At 45.5% G+C, this 15,000-nt stretch overlaps 1 long non-coding RNA gene across 1 annotated transcript; it reads left to right on the plus strand.

Annotated features, from left to right (window-relative positions):
* The first annotated feature begins 3,855 nt into the window (after nucleotides 1-3,855).
* LOC142935202 (uncharacterized) lies at nucleotides 3,856-12,038 on the plus strand. The gene is made up of 3 exons (XR_012947798.1): nucleotides 3,856-4,039; nucleotides 5,460-5,556; nucleotides 11,130-12,038. It is a non-coding gene; the product is annotated as an uncharacterized LOC142935202 (long non-coding RNA).
* Nucleotides 12,039-15,000: the final 2,962 nt, after the last annotated feature.

Genomic DNA, 15,000 nt, shown 5'->3' on the forward strand with positions numbered 1-15,000 from the left:
GGAGCTAGAAGGAAACCAGGTTTTTGCAGGAGAGAAAAATAAAAGAGGAAGGAAAGGAAAGCACGAGGGAGGAAGAACAGAGGTGAGGAGACGAGGAGGTGAAGAGAAGGAAGAGGTCAACAGTTAGCCAGCGCTGGCCTCGAGATGACCTCGTCCTTCTATATAAAGGGCCTGGAGAGGAGAGGAGAGGAGAGTTAAAGGAATGCTCAGGCCTCCTTGCCCTCTCTCTCTCTCGCTCCTCCTCCCATATCTCCCCCAGCAGAACAGGGGTAGCGAGGGAGGAAGGGAGGGAAGGGAGGGAGGGGGGTGTTGGTGATAAAACTCCAGACGTTCCCTCATTTGATGGTGCTCCGCCATGTCAGTGCATTCTTGCATTCCTCCCTCACTCTTTCTGTCTCTCACGTCCTCATATTCAAAAATTCGACATATTGTTACAAATGGACGACAACGTTTCTGCCAAAGCGCGGAGCTCAAAGGCGATAAGATCCCAGTCACATCGCTTCAACTCACACAAAGCTCCCCTGTCCAAAATGTTTCTACGGCGACTTACAAGATGTAAGAAGTGCAATCATACAAAAACAATGCAAAGGGAACAAATGTGTGTCTCCGTCTCCTCGGTGCCCTGCAGCTCTGTCTGCAGGAGGCGATACAGGACGGATAGCGTGCAGGAGAAAGAGAGGAGGAGCACCGAGGAGCAGTTAGAGAAGGAATATTAAAGAAGCCATTCACTTATTGGGGTCAAACAGATGCACCAGCTAGTGTCCTTTTGTTTCCTTCCTCTCCTCCTCCCCTTTGTCTTTAGGCCTCTTAAAAGCTCTCTTTTTATGTCCGGCTCCAGAAGTGGTGCACGAGTATTGTTTGCCCCCCCCCCCCCCCCCCCCCCCCTCATTTTTTTTGAGATGAAATAGAAGTGTCCGGTGGGGGCAACAGCAGGAACACATAAATCAAGTCAGGAGCCCCAAGAGCCCGTCTCTCCTTGGGGTCATTACAGGTCAAAGGGTCATTTCAAAAGAGGTTAGGCTGAGTAAGGCCAGTGTGTGTGTGTGTGTTTGTGTGTGTTGTGTGTGTGTGTGTGTGTGTGTGAATGGACATAAGAGAGGGAGAGAGATTAAGAGTGTGTGTGTAGCAGATTTAAATATAAGTGTGTGTGTGTGTGTGTGTGTGCACAATCAATGTGCAGACCGTGTGCTTCTATTGGAGGCCACGGGGGGTAAAGAGGTTTGAATGCATGAACCCGATCCTGCCGCTGTGACAACACACGGCAGTCAAGAGTAACACACCTGTCCCGACAGGGTGTCACCCAAAAACAATGTCTCTCACCAACGGCAGCATGTTTCCTGTCAGCTAAACTGCCGTGATCTCGCCCCAAAGAGATGTGTCGACCCGGTGGTGAGACCACAAAGACCCCCGTGTTCAGGCCGACGGGACCGAGGGCTCTGCAAGTTTGTACAAGTCGTGGCTTTTGAAAGACAAACCGCCTCGGCCGGTAGGACTGTTGAGATGTGACTTCTGCCGCGGCTCAGAGTCGTTTCTCCATATCACTGTTATGGTTAGCTGAGAGGAACAGACTGGTTCGGCAATGTTTTTTGTGTTTTCGTGCTGCGTGCCAAGATTTCAAGGTCTTAGTCAGCATTTTTTTTTTTGTCTGATCTTGTTTTGAGAAATTCCACTGACTTGTGTTTCTGTTTCTTTTGTCCCTCCTTCCTCCCTCTCCTCCTCATCTTCCTCAGGTTCATTAACGCCAGGAGGAGAATAGTCCCAGCCCATGATTGACCAGTCAAACCGTGCAGGCAAGTCTCCCATAGTTACTGTATTCAAGTCGCGCGGGCGAAAGCCGTCCACCCTCCATGCACCAGGAGGCCCCTCAGCTGGTAAATACAGGACTGAGACACCCCCCCCCCCCCCCCTCCCCATCCTGGAATGTCCAAAAACCTCCCGGGGCTTTCCCACTTGTTCGCTGTCGTGACTGACCACTAAAATTAAGAACTGCAACATTAACAGCACTTTGACGTGACGTTCTTTGGGTTGAGAAACGATTTATTAATTATTAAAATGTAATAATTTGGCTGAAAAACAAGTTAACGACGAGCAGATTCATTTTTTTTAGCCCGTAAACAAAACTAGCTGTGTTCCCAGTGAAGTTTGCTCTTAACACCCCCCCCCAAACCAAAACATAAAGAGAACACCCGTTTCTTTTTCTGGGTGACCGTTGTTTGGCTTTTGGGCTCCAGATCTGTTTTAAACCCCCCCCGACCCCCGACCCTATTTGTGGCTGTTTTCTGGGAGCGAGGGACTGAGCGGCCCCCCCTGGTGCATGGCTTGGTTTGGACTGCCGTAAAGTTTATTACCTGTAATAGGGGTCAGAGGTCAGGGTGGCATTAGGGGCGCAGTAAAGTTCAAAGGCATTTCAGTGCTTGCTTTTGCTTGACTGACCCCCAAACAGCCTGAATCCGAGGTAAGTGGATTTCTATGAGAGCAGAACAATGGAGGCGAGCAGAAAATAGGAACCCGATCGGGTTTCACTCGTCGTAGCCGCTCAGCTGAAGGCCGTATTCACGAGACGAAGAGTCCGACTAGTGCTACAGACACGAGCCGGTCAGAGCGTCAGGCTGGAACTCATTCAGCTCTTTTGATCGTCATACATCGATAGAAGAAGCAATTGTGTTTATGGTTGTTTTTGTCACACTTGCATTATATTGCAGCAACATTCTTATATTCTTAAAATTCCAGGCGACATTTTAGAAGTTCATTTTCAAACTCTTTGGGTCAGAAAGGAAATCTTTAGCATAAATACTTCATTGAATGGTGTTACATGAAGATCATGAATATTTCACTCCGATAGCTTTGATGACGAGCTGAAAAAAGCTGATTCACACATTTGACAACATACAGTTTTCTGTCAAACAGTGTTGAATAAAACTTTAAAATGTATTTTTAACTAAAAGATACCACCATGATTACTTACATTAAGACAATTATTATTATTATATTATTCTAGTTTCATCCTGTTGATATTTGAGTCAAAGGTTTTTAAAGAGGGAGTTTATGATATCTCTTTGTATCTCTCCAGAAATATGAAAATGCTGTCAGCAGACATTTAAAACATCTATTTCCTCCATGTTTTTATTAATAAATGTATAAATGAGTGTGTGAGTGATGAGTGAACAAACCCCTCTGAGTGAACCTTCAGCACACAGAGAGGAATGAACGAGTGAAGTTTGGTGAATGTAAGAGCTGCTGAAGTGGAGATTTATCATCAGAGTCTGAGAACAAACTCATTGAGAGGAAACGTCCTTTAAAGAGACGTTTAGTTACATTACAGACATTTAGAGACTCTACAGGTGAACACATGAACTCACAGATATCACCATGAAACTTCACCACTTCATCACTCACATTAAGAGGATCATTATTATGAAATATTATGTTTAAATATGCAAATGAGGCATTATGTAATGGTAACTTTTGGTGACTTTAGGAGAAATCTACAGACGTAAAGAGACAAAATAATAAAATGAATGTTTTATTTCCTCTAGTCTGAAAGAAAACATAACCAGTGAGTTTGCCTGTAGTTTCTTGCCTTAAGTAGTAAAAAAGATGAAATAATTTGATGCACCCACTCCGGTCCGGCTGACATGTTTCCCTTCTCTAGAACCGTTGTGGCCTCCTCCAGATGGCTGAAGTCTCACCTTAGTGAACCGTAGTGTGTGTGGAGCTCTCCCGGTCCGATCCCTCTTAGAGCTCTTAGACGCATTAAAGTCTACCAGGGGGCTTACAGCCGGCACAGACACGGAGGCGTTGGGAGACAGCGGCCGGCTCCCTGTGCGTGTACCGGCCGACAGATGATCCTTCGCTTCGGCCACTGAGCCTTAATTAAATGCACTAATTGACCACTCCGTCTCCCCCCTCTCTCTCCCTCCCGTCCCTCTGTCTCCTTCTCCGTCCACAGTAAGTCAAGGACCTCCCTACAACCCAGATGGCCAGCCGATGGGGGGCTTCGTCATGGACGGCCAGCAGCACATGGGAATCAGACCACCTGGTAAGGCTTTCCCCTCTGCGTGTCTGTGCCTTTCTTTCCCTCACCCCTTCTCACAGTATCTTAGGTGTGTTCCGTTCAGTATCTGCCATGTTTCTCACACACATGAGGACTTAGCGGAAGCTAACACACACGTACTGTACACACTGCTACCTCCCCCTCCTTAGACACACACAAACCAGAACAGGTGTGGTCAATCACATTACACAACCATCCCCTTCCTGACTCCCACTCCCTTGCGCTCTCTCTCTCTCTCTCTCTCTCTCTCTCTCTCTCTCTCTCTCTCTCTCTCTCTCACGCCATCAGGTCTAATCCCAGAGTTTGTCCTTAAGCTCCTCTCCTCCTCCTCTATCCCCTGTTTTCTGGGATTCTCTCAAGTCTCTAACCCTATCTCACCCTCCACTCAAAGTCAGCAGGTTTGGATAAACTGTCAGGCTACTTAACCCCCCCCCCCCCCCCCTCACTTCACCACACCCCGCCCTGCCACATTTAAGCCTTTTGCTTCTCTGCTATGTTGTCTGAGTTAAAAGGAAACATCTCTGCTATCTAACGTGTTCCTGGTTACACGTTTGCCGTCTCTTTAAATAAACTGTAAATAACTTTAGTTAATAAGTGCGTCTAGACATAATGAATGTATCCTCGTACAACGGTTCCTATGATATGCTACCAAAAGTGAAGCTTTGTTTGTACGCGAGCTCCGAGCATGAACAGGAGGAGTTTACACTCCATGTGCTGCATTATTCTCCAAAACGCCAGAGAGCGGACCAACAACCGGCAACAAGCCATAAACTAACCTCCACTCTGACCAGGAGATACTTCATATTCATAGACTACTTTACTGACGTTTATGAAGAAGTCAAGTATTTAATGCATTATAAAGAAACAAAGGTTGAATATTCTGTAAACTATTTGATTTGGCTCCAAAAATATTTACTCAGACTTCCTGTTTCTAAAACATCTCAAAATGACTCAATGACCTTCTTTGTATCATCTCTAGACATGTAAACAGTGTTGTTATCAGTGAACTGTTTGTGACAGACAGGTGAGCGCTTAGCGCCGGCTTCACTGCGGTCAATAATAACTTTAAAGCTTTACTCATTTTTCGTGCGTTTTCTTACGAAAGCCTACAACACGCGTTTCCACTCGCTACACGATTACGGTCTTTTCAAAATAACTAGGTTCAGTTAAGGCAACAAAGATACTTGTTTGGGTTAAAATAAGATGAACATTTACTTCTCGTTCCACACGGTTCTCCTGAATGAAGGATCGCTGTTTGTTGGACACTTGTGATTTTTTTTTATCCGTCCTCGTTCAAGATCACGTGAATAAATCACGACAACATTTTGTGCGATATCTACGCACTACGGCTCATTATGTGTGACGCAGTCTGACTTGTTACTCCTCTCTACGGTGTGTTTCTCAGGAGCAATGGGTGGAATGGGCATGAACATGGGCATGGAAGGTCAGTGGCACTACATGTAGCCGCGCCCCTGTCCCACCAATCGCAACACAACGGGGATGTAAGTAGACACACACACACACTTACAGATCTTTTTGTCTGAACGTATTCACATTTACTGCAGATCAGGAGGTGACCTGCTTTAATTAAAGTCTTCAGAAAAATAGGGTTTTCCTCAAAACGATGAAGAATAAGTGATGTGAGTTTTATTTAGCGTACGTCCTGGCTTTGCAAATGGCTGCTCTCCAAACTACTGAATTTGTACTTTTTTTCTGGGTTTAATAAATTCATTTATTTGTTGGTGCTACAAACACGCTCTTGTTCTTCCCCGGCTGATGTTTCTGTGCAACTCTTTCTCTAACCGTCCCACCCGGCGGTCTGCTGATAAGAGCTTTTGATCACAGCCTTGTAGCTCCATGTCATGTAGCGTGCGAGTGAAGCTACCAAACACCCGTCAAATCAGGGAGGAGAGCAGAGAAGAAGAAAGACACAAAGAGAGGGAGGAGATGAGGGGGGGGGGGGGACAGTTTGAACACTGTGTGTATTCGTATTTATACACAATATACAAATGAGCAGTTATTGATAATATTCAAAGAAATATGAAAATCAAGCTTTTGTGTAACGGTGCAAATATTTCTATAGGAGGAGAAAGAAGGCGTGTGGGGCAAAGGGGGAGAAAGAGGGGTGATGAGAAGGAGGGGATGGGTCGGGACAAGGGGGGGGGCAGGTAGGATGTTGCCATGGCAACAGACTGATTGGTAAAGAAAAAAAATGTAAGCAGTCGTCGCTGGAGCAAGGAGAGAGGGAGAAGTGAGCGCCCCTTAAGTGTCATAAATCTGCCGGGTTGCTGTTGATGCATGAGCCACATTAATACACACACTAACCAGCTAGAAGAGCCCCCCCCACCCTCTCTCTCTCTCTGTCATTTTTAATGCTCGCTCTGTTTCACTCCTTCTTTGTCTTTTTTTCTCCCCTATCTCTTTTACACAAACACCTTTTTTCTTTTGCTCTTTAATTCTCTGTTCCTCTCTCTCTTTCTCTCACCTCCTCTCCCCCCTCCTCCCTCTCTCTCTCTCTCTCTCTCGCTCTCGCCCCAGGGCCAAATAGACTCCCACATAATTCTGGATGTATACAGGCTCGCTGTTGTCACAGTGCACAGTGTGTATGAAGTGGCTACGGGTCCAATTGTTGGGCATTGTTTGGTATGTGTGTGTGTCTGTGTTTTTATACCATGTGTGTGTGCATGTATACCTGTGTGGGTGCGTCTATACCATATACAAACATTCATATGTGTAGCTGTGTGTGTGTGTGTGTGTGTGTGTGTGTGTGTGTGTGTGTGTGTGTGTGTGTGTGTGTGTGTGTGTGTGTGCGTGCGTGTGTGTGTATGGTAATAGGATTACTCCTGGCACAGGGAGGGGACGCAAACTAGTGCAAAATGGAGGAGGTAGCCAGCAGGGTATGGAGCTTAGCTGGGCCTAATTGACTAGATCCAAATTAAATATGCCATCACCAGAGGTGTGACCGATGGATTTGACAAAAATAGAGACCATTAACCCTCCACAGTATGTGCGTGCGTGCGCTCGTGCCACGGTGAAAATATGCCGCCCTTGTTTCTGTCGCAAATGTCGCAAAAAAATCTCACATCGAATGGCTTCTTTCAGGTCTGAAATGTAGAGAGACGTGGTAATAAGAAAAGGGCTGTGTGTGTGTGTGTGTGTGTGTGTGTGTGTGTGTGTGTGTGTGTGTGTGTGTGTGTGTGTGTGTGTGTGTGTGTGTCTGTGTGTCTGTGTGTCTGTGTGTGTGTGTGTGTGTCTGTGTTTATGTGTGTAAACATGAGGGCTGGTTTTCTCCGTGTCCAAGCTGCCTCTCTCCAGCAGCTGCTAGCCTTCCCAGCAGACCTCGCTTTAAACAGCCTCAATTTGCCTGCTGAATCTCGTAATTGGGCCACCAGAGGAATCCTCTGTGAGACGGGCGAAGCACAGAGAGGACGAGGAGACAGTGGAGGGAAGAAGACAGAGAGAGAGAGAGAGAGAGAGAGAGAGAGAGAGGGAGGGAGGGAGGGGATGAAGAGATGGCGAGAGAAGCGTAAACGACAAGAGGGAGGGGTAGAGGGAGTAAAAGGAGGGAGGAAGGAAGGAAAAGGGAGTGAGGGAGATAGAAGCTGGGAGAGAGATTGATTCCTCACGACTAGTCATTTCCTTACAGCCTCACCAGCTCGCCATCGCTAGCTGCTAGCTAGCCTCCGTCAGATATTGCTACTTTCCTTTCTAGGTCAATTAAATGTAAGTGATGTGTTATATTCTTTCATGACCAATTAAATTAATAGGTTATTACGGTCGGGGGAGGGGGGGCGGTTATCTTATTTGATTATGGGAGCACAGGTTCATTATATTTTATAAGCAATTTTCATTAGCAGAGTTGAGGTTTTTGTTACCGCGGGGCTAAATTGAGCGGTTATCGTGCCGGCGGAGCGCCGAGGCCCTCGATGCAGGAGGTGTGTCTAGCAGTCACACTGGAACATTAGTTAAAACTAAAGCCAATTAGTCGTGCTTAGTGAGGAGCGTTATGAGCGCTTTCCACCCGGCGATGATCACAGAGCTTATATCCCCCTTTGAGAAACAATACACCTGTCAGCGCAGACGAAGCCCGGCAAGTGAAGCAGAAGCAGAGCCGAGCCTTTGATAGCGACGAGGGTGACTCTCGGGTGACCCTTACCCTCTTTCTTCCTCGCTCCTGCTTTCCCCTCTTCCACGAAGATTAGCCGGAGGAGGGGGGGGGGGAACTGTAATTTTCTGTTTCAGGACAATAGTTATCGCAGGGTGGAAGAATTAATTATGGCGGCGGAGCAGTATGGAATTTCTTTTTTTCCTGGCCCTCCCCGCTCTCAGCTTTTTTTTTTTTTTTTTACCCAAAATGTCGGGCAGAACGCTTGAGTGAGCGCTGCCTGTAAACCCTCTTTTGCTGCCAGTCTCGGCTGGAGACCCTTTGTCCCAGGATTCATTGCTCCAATCATTAAGCACAAATTTGTTAACCTTCTGCCGAGAGGTCAAGATCCCCCCCCCCCCCCCCCCCCCCGCCCTCGACTTCTCTTTCTGGTGGATGAACTTTTACTATTAACGAACATTGGAGAAAAGAAAACGTGTCCCGGTGGGGATTGTGTGCCCTCGTATTGTCCATGTGAATGTGTGTCCCTGTTGATTTGGCCCCTCTGGAATCCTCCTCGGAGCCTTCAGGAAGAAAGCTCAATGTATCGATCGGCTTATTAAGTGAAAAACCTGATTAGCAACGTGTGCTCCTTCAAAAGCACGCATATGGTTTACTAGAGACATGGATTCACTTCACTCATCGATGCAACACGTTCTTTATTCTTTTGTTTGAAGTCTAATTACTTCTGCTCCTTTTAGGATTTATTTTTGTTTCTGTCTCACTGTTTCTGCAGAAAACATCGTCAGAAACTTGCAAAAAGCAGATATTCAAATTGTGTGTAAATGTAGTGGTTGACTGCTTTAAGCGTAGCGTAGCTTAGCGTAGCTTAGCGTTGCTAATGACTCGGCTTGTCGCCACATGTTATGTCCCACAATAGAAAGGTCACAAGTTTGATGCCGTTAAGGTCCAGGGAGATGTGTAACCCCTACAACCTCTCTCATTGATAGGAAGCTAATTGAAGCTAGCACAGCTCACGTGTTACCCCCCCCCCCCCCTTCTCAAGTCGCACCTATTCTTCTCAGTAACCCAGGTGAAGACTGATGGATGAGGGGAATAACAAACGAGGACGCTTGCTGTCGTCCTCCCCGCTGCACCTCATTGTCCTTTTCCCCGCCCGCCTTTGTGCCGTCTGTAGTGGCCCTCTTTAGTGTGTGTGTGTGTGTGTGTGTGTGTGTGTGTGTGTGTGTGTGTGTGTAGTGAACGTGTGGACGGGGCCCCTGGCGCTCTCAGGTGATGGGCAGGCCGCGAGTCTCACCTCTCCTCTTCGGTTGGCTTCCTCAGCGGTGGACTTTACACCAGCGGAGAGAGACGGCAGCTATTGTTGGCGGTAAAGAGAGGAATGTAGGGAGAGAAACGAGGACGATGGATTTCTTTACTTCATTTTTCATCGTAGGAGGATTGATGGCATGCGGCGGGCTGCGGCGGTTGATGTGTGACACGACGGTTTAGATTCTGTGATTCAAGGTTTCTTCTTCTGCGTCGAGCTCTTTAAACATCGAGGGGGTGACGAATAACCGGCACAAAAATGAGAAATACTCGCCTGCGATTATTTCCCTTTCTAAACTATTCATATAACTGTTGTATAGTCTAAACGATATGTTATTGAGTTTCCTTTCAGTGAAATGCTTTGAGTGGATTTGAGTTCCCTCTGGCAAATAGTTACAGTCTGTATGTCTGGGGCTTTTATTGTGAAAGGTAAAAACCTGGTCTGCGCTGTTCTTGTCGAGATTGAAAGGAGAAATAAAGTTTTCCATCTTGGTATCCCAAGCCTCCATGTTGTTATCGACTATAGTGAACGCTTTGAACACAACATGAGGCTCTATTAACGGTACCAAAGCTCAGAAAAACCTAAAAATGTAATAAATGGCCTTTTTTCCTCCGTTTAATATCTGTGTGAAAGTTCTCATGACAAAAACAAGAGTTCTGAAGAACATACTGACGTGCAGATTAATTAGTAGAGAGAAAAATAAACCCTTCAAAAACAACAATGACTTGTAAGTCGCTTTAATACTAAACCTGAAATAGTTTCATCTTCACAGTCAAATTGTGACTGTTAACAGTCAGAAGATAAACCAAAGGCTAATTTTAAATGTCCTTGTAGTCCATTGAACAGATTATGCAGGAACTGTTAAGCACAGGGCCTTGGTATCACTTCAAGTCGATCGTGTGTGTTTGGTCTCTAAGTCCTCTCCTACTGTTAAAGTAGCATTACTGAGGGTGTAGGATTAACTCACTAAACCCTCCAGTGCTCTCTCTCTCTCATACATCCACACAGTCTTAGTGAAGGGCAGCTTTGGGTCTGCGTTCTGACCCAGATTAGCACGTTTGTCGGGTTTTGCAGCAGTTGCCACATACTTTACTGCTCCTCCCCGGGTCGGATCAGCAGGTCCCACCATCTGTGTGCTGTCGGGCTGAAAGTGTAACACGAGAGTTTGCTTTCAGAAGTCCGGTGTGATCTATTGTCGTATTTAATGAATGTTTAATGACGTTCCACTCATTCAACAGTTTGGTTTTGCGGTTAAATGCTTTCTGCCCCGGTGGTGGAGGCGACATGCCGACTCGCTCAGAGCTTCATAACGTTTGAATGACTTAAGAGTTTTTCATTTGTTTTGCATTCAATGTGTTTGTATTAATACTCTGAACAAATGACATGTCAATGCTGCCAGGCAGACATGTTTACAAGTCAGTCTTTGAGCTAGAGTCCAAGTCAGGTCTTAAGGGTTTGAGCTAGCGTCCAAGTCTCAGGTATTTAATCTAGAGTCCAGGTCCTGTCTAAAGTCTTTGATCCAAAGTCCAAGTCAAGGCTCTGATCTAGAGTCCAAGTCAAGTCTCAAGTCCCTGTGTGTGCCACTTAAGTGTGACTTTGATATGAATCGTCTCTCTGAGAACTCTCTCATTAACCTGATCACCGGTCTTCTGTTTCCTCAGAGCTGCAGGATCAAACCGGTGGATGGCGTGTCTCACCGAGGCCTCCAGAGCACGGGAACAGGACTCCTTGACTTCCTGACGACGACCAACAGCAACCCCTCAGTCCATCTCCCAAGACCCAACAACATTTTTATTCGGCTGACATGTGCAACACGGAAACTTGTATCCAGCGGCGAAACTACGTCCAACCCAGATGACCCCCCCCCCTCCCCCAAAGACCCCTGCTTCTTCTCTGGTGGGCTCCAGACTTCTTCGCCCCCCGTTCTTTTGCCCAATAGGCTCACGTGGATTCCTCCATTAACAAGTGATTGTGATTGCGATTGTGAGCGTTGATGACACACCGTGTCCTACGCCTGTACTTTTAAGGCGTATGCAGCACCTGGTGAAATATTCCAGACTCTTCGGGCAAACGAAAGAGACTTCCTGTGAAGAGCGCTCCACTCTTTGGGACGATGGAATTGGACCAAGGAGAAGCCAATGTCTGTATCCGACAGGACACTAACAAAGCGAAAGAGGTGCCCTTTAAAAAAACACAACATATAGTGGATTGAAACATGGAAGGAGGGAAAGCAAGAGAAAAGAAATTAAAAGTATAACTATATCAACCCCTAGTTTGGGAAGTGAGTGGAGAAAGAAAATATACTGTATACTGTTGTAAAATTACGCTGGACTCTCACAAGAACTGGGAATTTAAGTATTGTAAATGCTATTGTATTGTTCTGCATATTATGTTGTTTCTAATAGATTTTTTTTTTAAAAAGGATGTGAACTTTTTTTTCTGGTTTCTTTCCACACTATGTGTGTGCCGTCTGTCCATCGAATTTGACCTCCTGCCCCCCCCCCCCTCCATAAAAAATCACAATGCATTTTTAAAGAAGACAAAAAAAAGTGAATAAACGGACAATTGGATGAGTTTGTCATTTCTCGCCGGCCTTTATTCGGATGGTAAGAGAGTGATTCAGATGTGCTGGTTGTTACATACAGTTCACATTCTCCTGTGTCTGAGCTTTGTAACTCAACATTTGGTGATTTTTCTTATATTTTCATATCTGTTGATTTTACGTTTTTATTGGTATAGAAACATTCTCTGACCATTTGGGGTGATGAACTCCTCCTACAGCTCCAAACACGATGACTTCAATCTAAACACAGTTTACCCAGAAGCTAACATTTTGGATGCACACGTTTTAGTTTTTTTTAAATCCAATTGCCATCACTCTGGTTTATCGGTTTTCATACTCGGTTCTCACGAAGACAAGACACATAATGTTGATGTGAACGTGGCTGACGTCATGACAGGCTAACAAAAAACATGATACAGAGCTGTCGGCTAACGCTCACAAACGAGCTAAAAACAGGTCACTGCGGATGGGAAACTACAAGTGTGTGTCCACACAAACATGTTGTTTCCTGTTTCTCTCCATGTGTGTCTGTGATTGAGGGCCTCTGAGCTGTCTGTTCCAGTGTCCTATTGATGTGTTTTATGTCACAAGGCCGTGCACTCGCATGGCCAATGGGTTCTCTCCCCCCTCGGTGTGTTTGATGCGGCCCGATAACAGGGAGAGACAGAGGCTATGGGAAAACACCATTTATACCACAGTCCATCCATATTGATTCAACCAGATGATGTAAAGCTGATCAGCAGACAGGAGAGAATGTAAAAGTCACTGCGTGTGTGCGCGTGCGTGTGCGTGTGGGTTATAAATGCATCCATTATCCATTGCTTCAAACATGTATTACGCACATCTCTAAGATTCCTTTGAAGACAAGTCATGTTTCTTATGCTTTTACTTTGAAGGGTATATATGTACATCTGTGTTGTAAATAAATAATTTTTTGTTCAAATAACAGAACTCATAACTAGTCTCACGTTATCTTCCCTGACAAAGCACATATGAACTATAAGAACATGTCCCTCTACAAAGTGAACTCCTGTTGGCACAAACATGTTTTCATGTCGACACACGCGCACAGAGAGAAAAGCAGAGATCCATTTATACTTAAAGAAACATGCACTTAAGTCAACCTTGCTCTCGTTGCTGCGGATAATGTGCAGCCAATTGCACAACATTATTATTTTTTTCTCACACGGAGAAAGGAGGCGAGGAGGCGAATTATCCTTCATTTAGCATTAAAATTCATTTCGGTAAAATTGCTGCGAACATGTAAATGGGGAGATTAGTTCTCCCTCACGCCTTGTTGCCCGCAGTCTAAAGGGCTCCGCTTGAAGCCCGGCGCTCTGCCGCCGATGTTGTCTCCGGGATACGCTGCGCTTTCAGCGGGCTGAGCCGACCGAGCCGAGCGACTTTTATCTAATTGATACATTTTGGAGAGCAGCCCTGAATCCCAAAGTCAGTGTTTTGTTTTTTTCCAAACCAGCGAACAAGAGAGAGTCTGTTTTATCCATAACAATATGCGCGTGTAAATCAATACTCCCCCATTCTCCCTCTCTATCTCTCCTCCGTGCAGCTATTGTGTTTTTACTGCCTTTGCTGAAGTGAATGCTATTTACACTGAAGAAGAAGAAGGAAAAAAAGACACGCTCTTAAAAAACCCGGGCGACGTTTTAATTGCTTCGCCTCTCCGCCGTGGTGGAAAATCCGAGGCTGTGAAATGTGAATTCCTGAGCCTGTGGCCGCTGGGAGCTGTGGAGACGGAGCAGAAAGCCCATGCTTGACTGCCCTCTTTAGGGAGGCCTGGTAACTGTCCGGGGCAGAGATGTTTTGGAGATGGCGCACGGTGCCACCTCTCCTTTTACGCACGGACGTAAAACACACAAACACATACACAAAAACAACCTGTGTGGAAGTTTGATAAAAGTGGAAAAGCTAAAACGAGATGCAAACGGAGAAGAGCTAAAACTAAAGAATGCACTCTCACCATGACTTCAAAAGAAAAGTAGTTTTACGTCTTCTTTGGTCTCATATTCGATGTGAAAACAAGATATTTCTTTAAATTATTTCGGTAAAAATGTGCCCGTGAGATGAAATATTTTTTGTTCGTACTGCATTTCATTTATTTAATTTCGAAACAAGTGCTAATTATTAACACAAGTCAGAAGTCACTTCTGTCCTTTATAATAAAAAAACACATTTGATTCGATTCAATTCTTGAAATAAGTTGATTTGTTTTATTCCAGTGGCATTTTTAACTATTTTTGTAAGATAAATATATTTATTTTATTATTTATTATACACTCGTATTCATTTAAACACTCGTATTCATTTAAAAAAGGCAGATTGTAATGGTGCAATTTGTCTTCTATTTTCTTTAGATGTAAACACTTTTACATGACTGTGATTTTGCATGTTTGTTTGTTGTTGTCAGAGCTGACCTACATTTCTGCTGACGTGCATGAAAAGTTGACTTTTGACTGTTTGTGTCTTCTGCAGTTTAAAGCCGTTTTCACACGTTGCACACATGAAGTTTGACTTGTGCTAATTTTGAAAAGCTGAGAGTCAAAACGGAACGTGGGAGTTTATGATGATGATGGTCGGCCTGTCAACCTCTCTCTGTCTTACACACACACGCGCGCACACGCACAAACACACGCACGCACACACACACACACACACACACACACACACACACACACACACACACACTGACCGCGGAGTGAACTGTCAGAGTAATGAACGGAGCAGAAATGTGCTCCAGAGCAGCGGAGGTGCCCGGACAGGCCTGTCCTCCTCCCGAAGCGGCGCAGATATTTGATGCGCCTTTACGCTTAAAACGGGGAACGTGGACGCGTAACGGTGCGCCGCCTGCTCTCTGTTCCACTGCAAGCCGTGACAACATAGAGCTCCACGGCAATAATGCGTGTGTCTTATTAATTCAGATCACCGGTTGCTGAACGCCGGGCCTGTTTGTC

The sequence above is a fragment of the Anarhichas minor genome, unplaced genomic scaffold (assembly GCF_050575085.1).
Source record: "Anarhichas minor isolate MPS153535 unplaced genomic scaffold, ASM5057508v1 ptg000072l, whole genome shotgun sequence".
In the NCBI taxonomy this organism is placed as follows: Eukaryota; Metazoa; Chordata; class Actinopteri; order Perciformes; family Anarhichadidae; genus Anarhichas; species Anarhichas minor.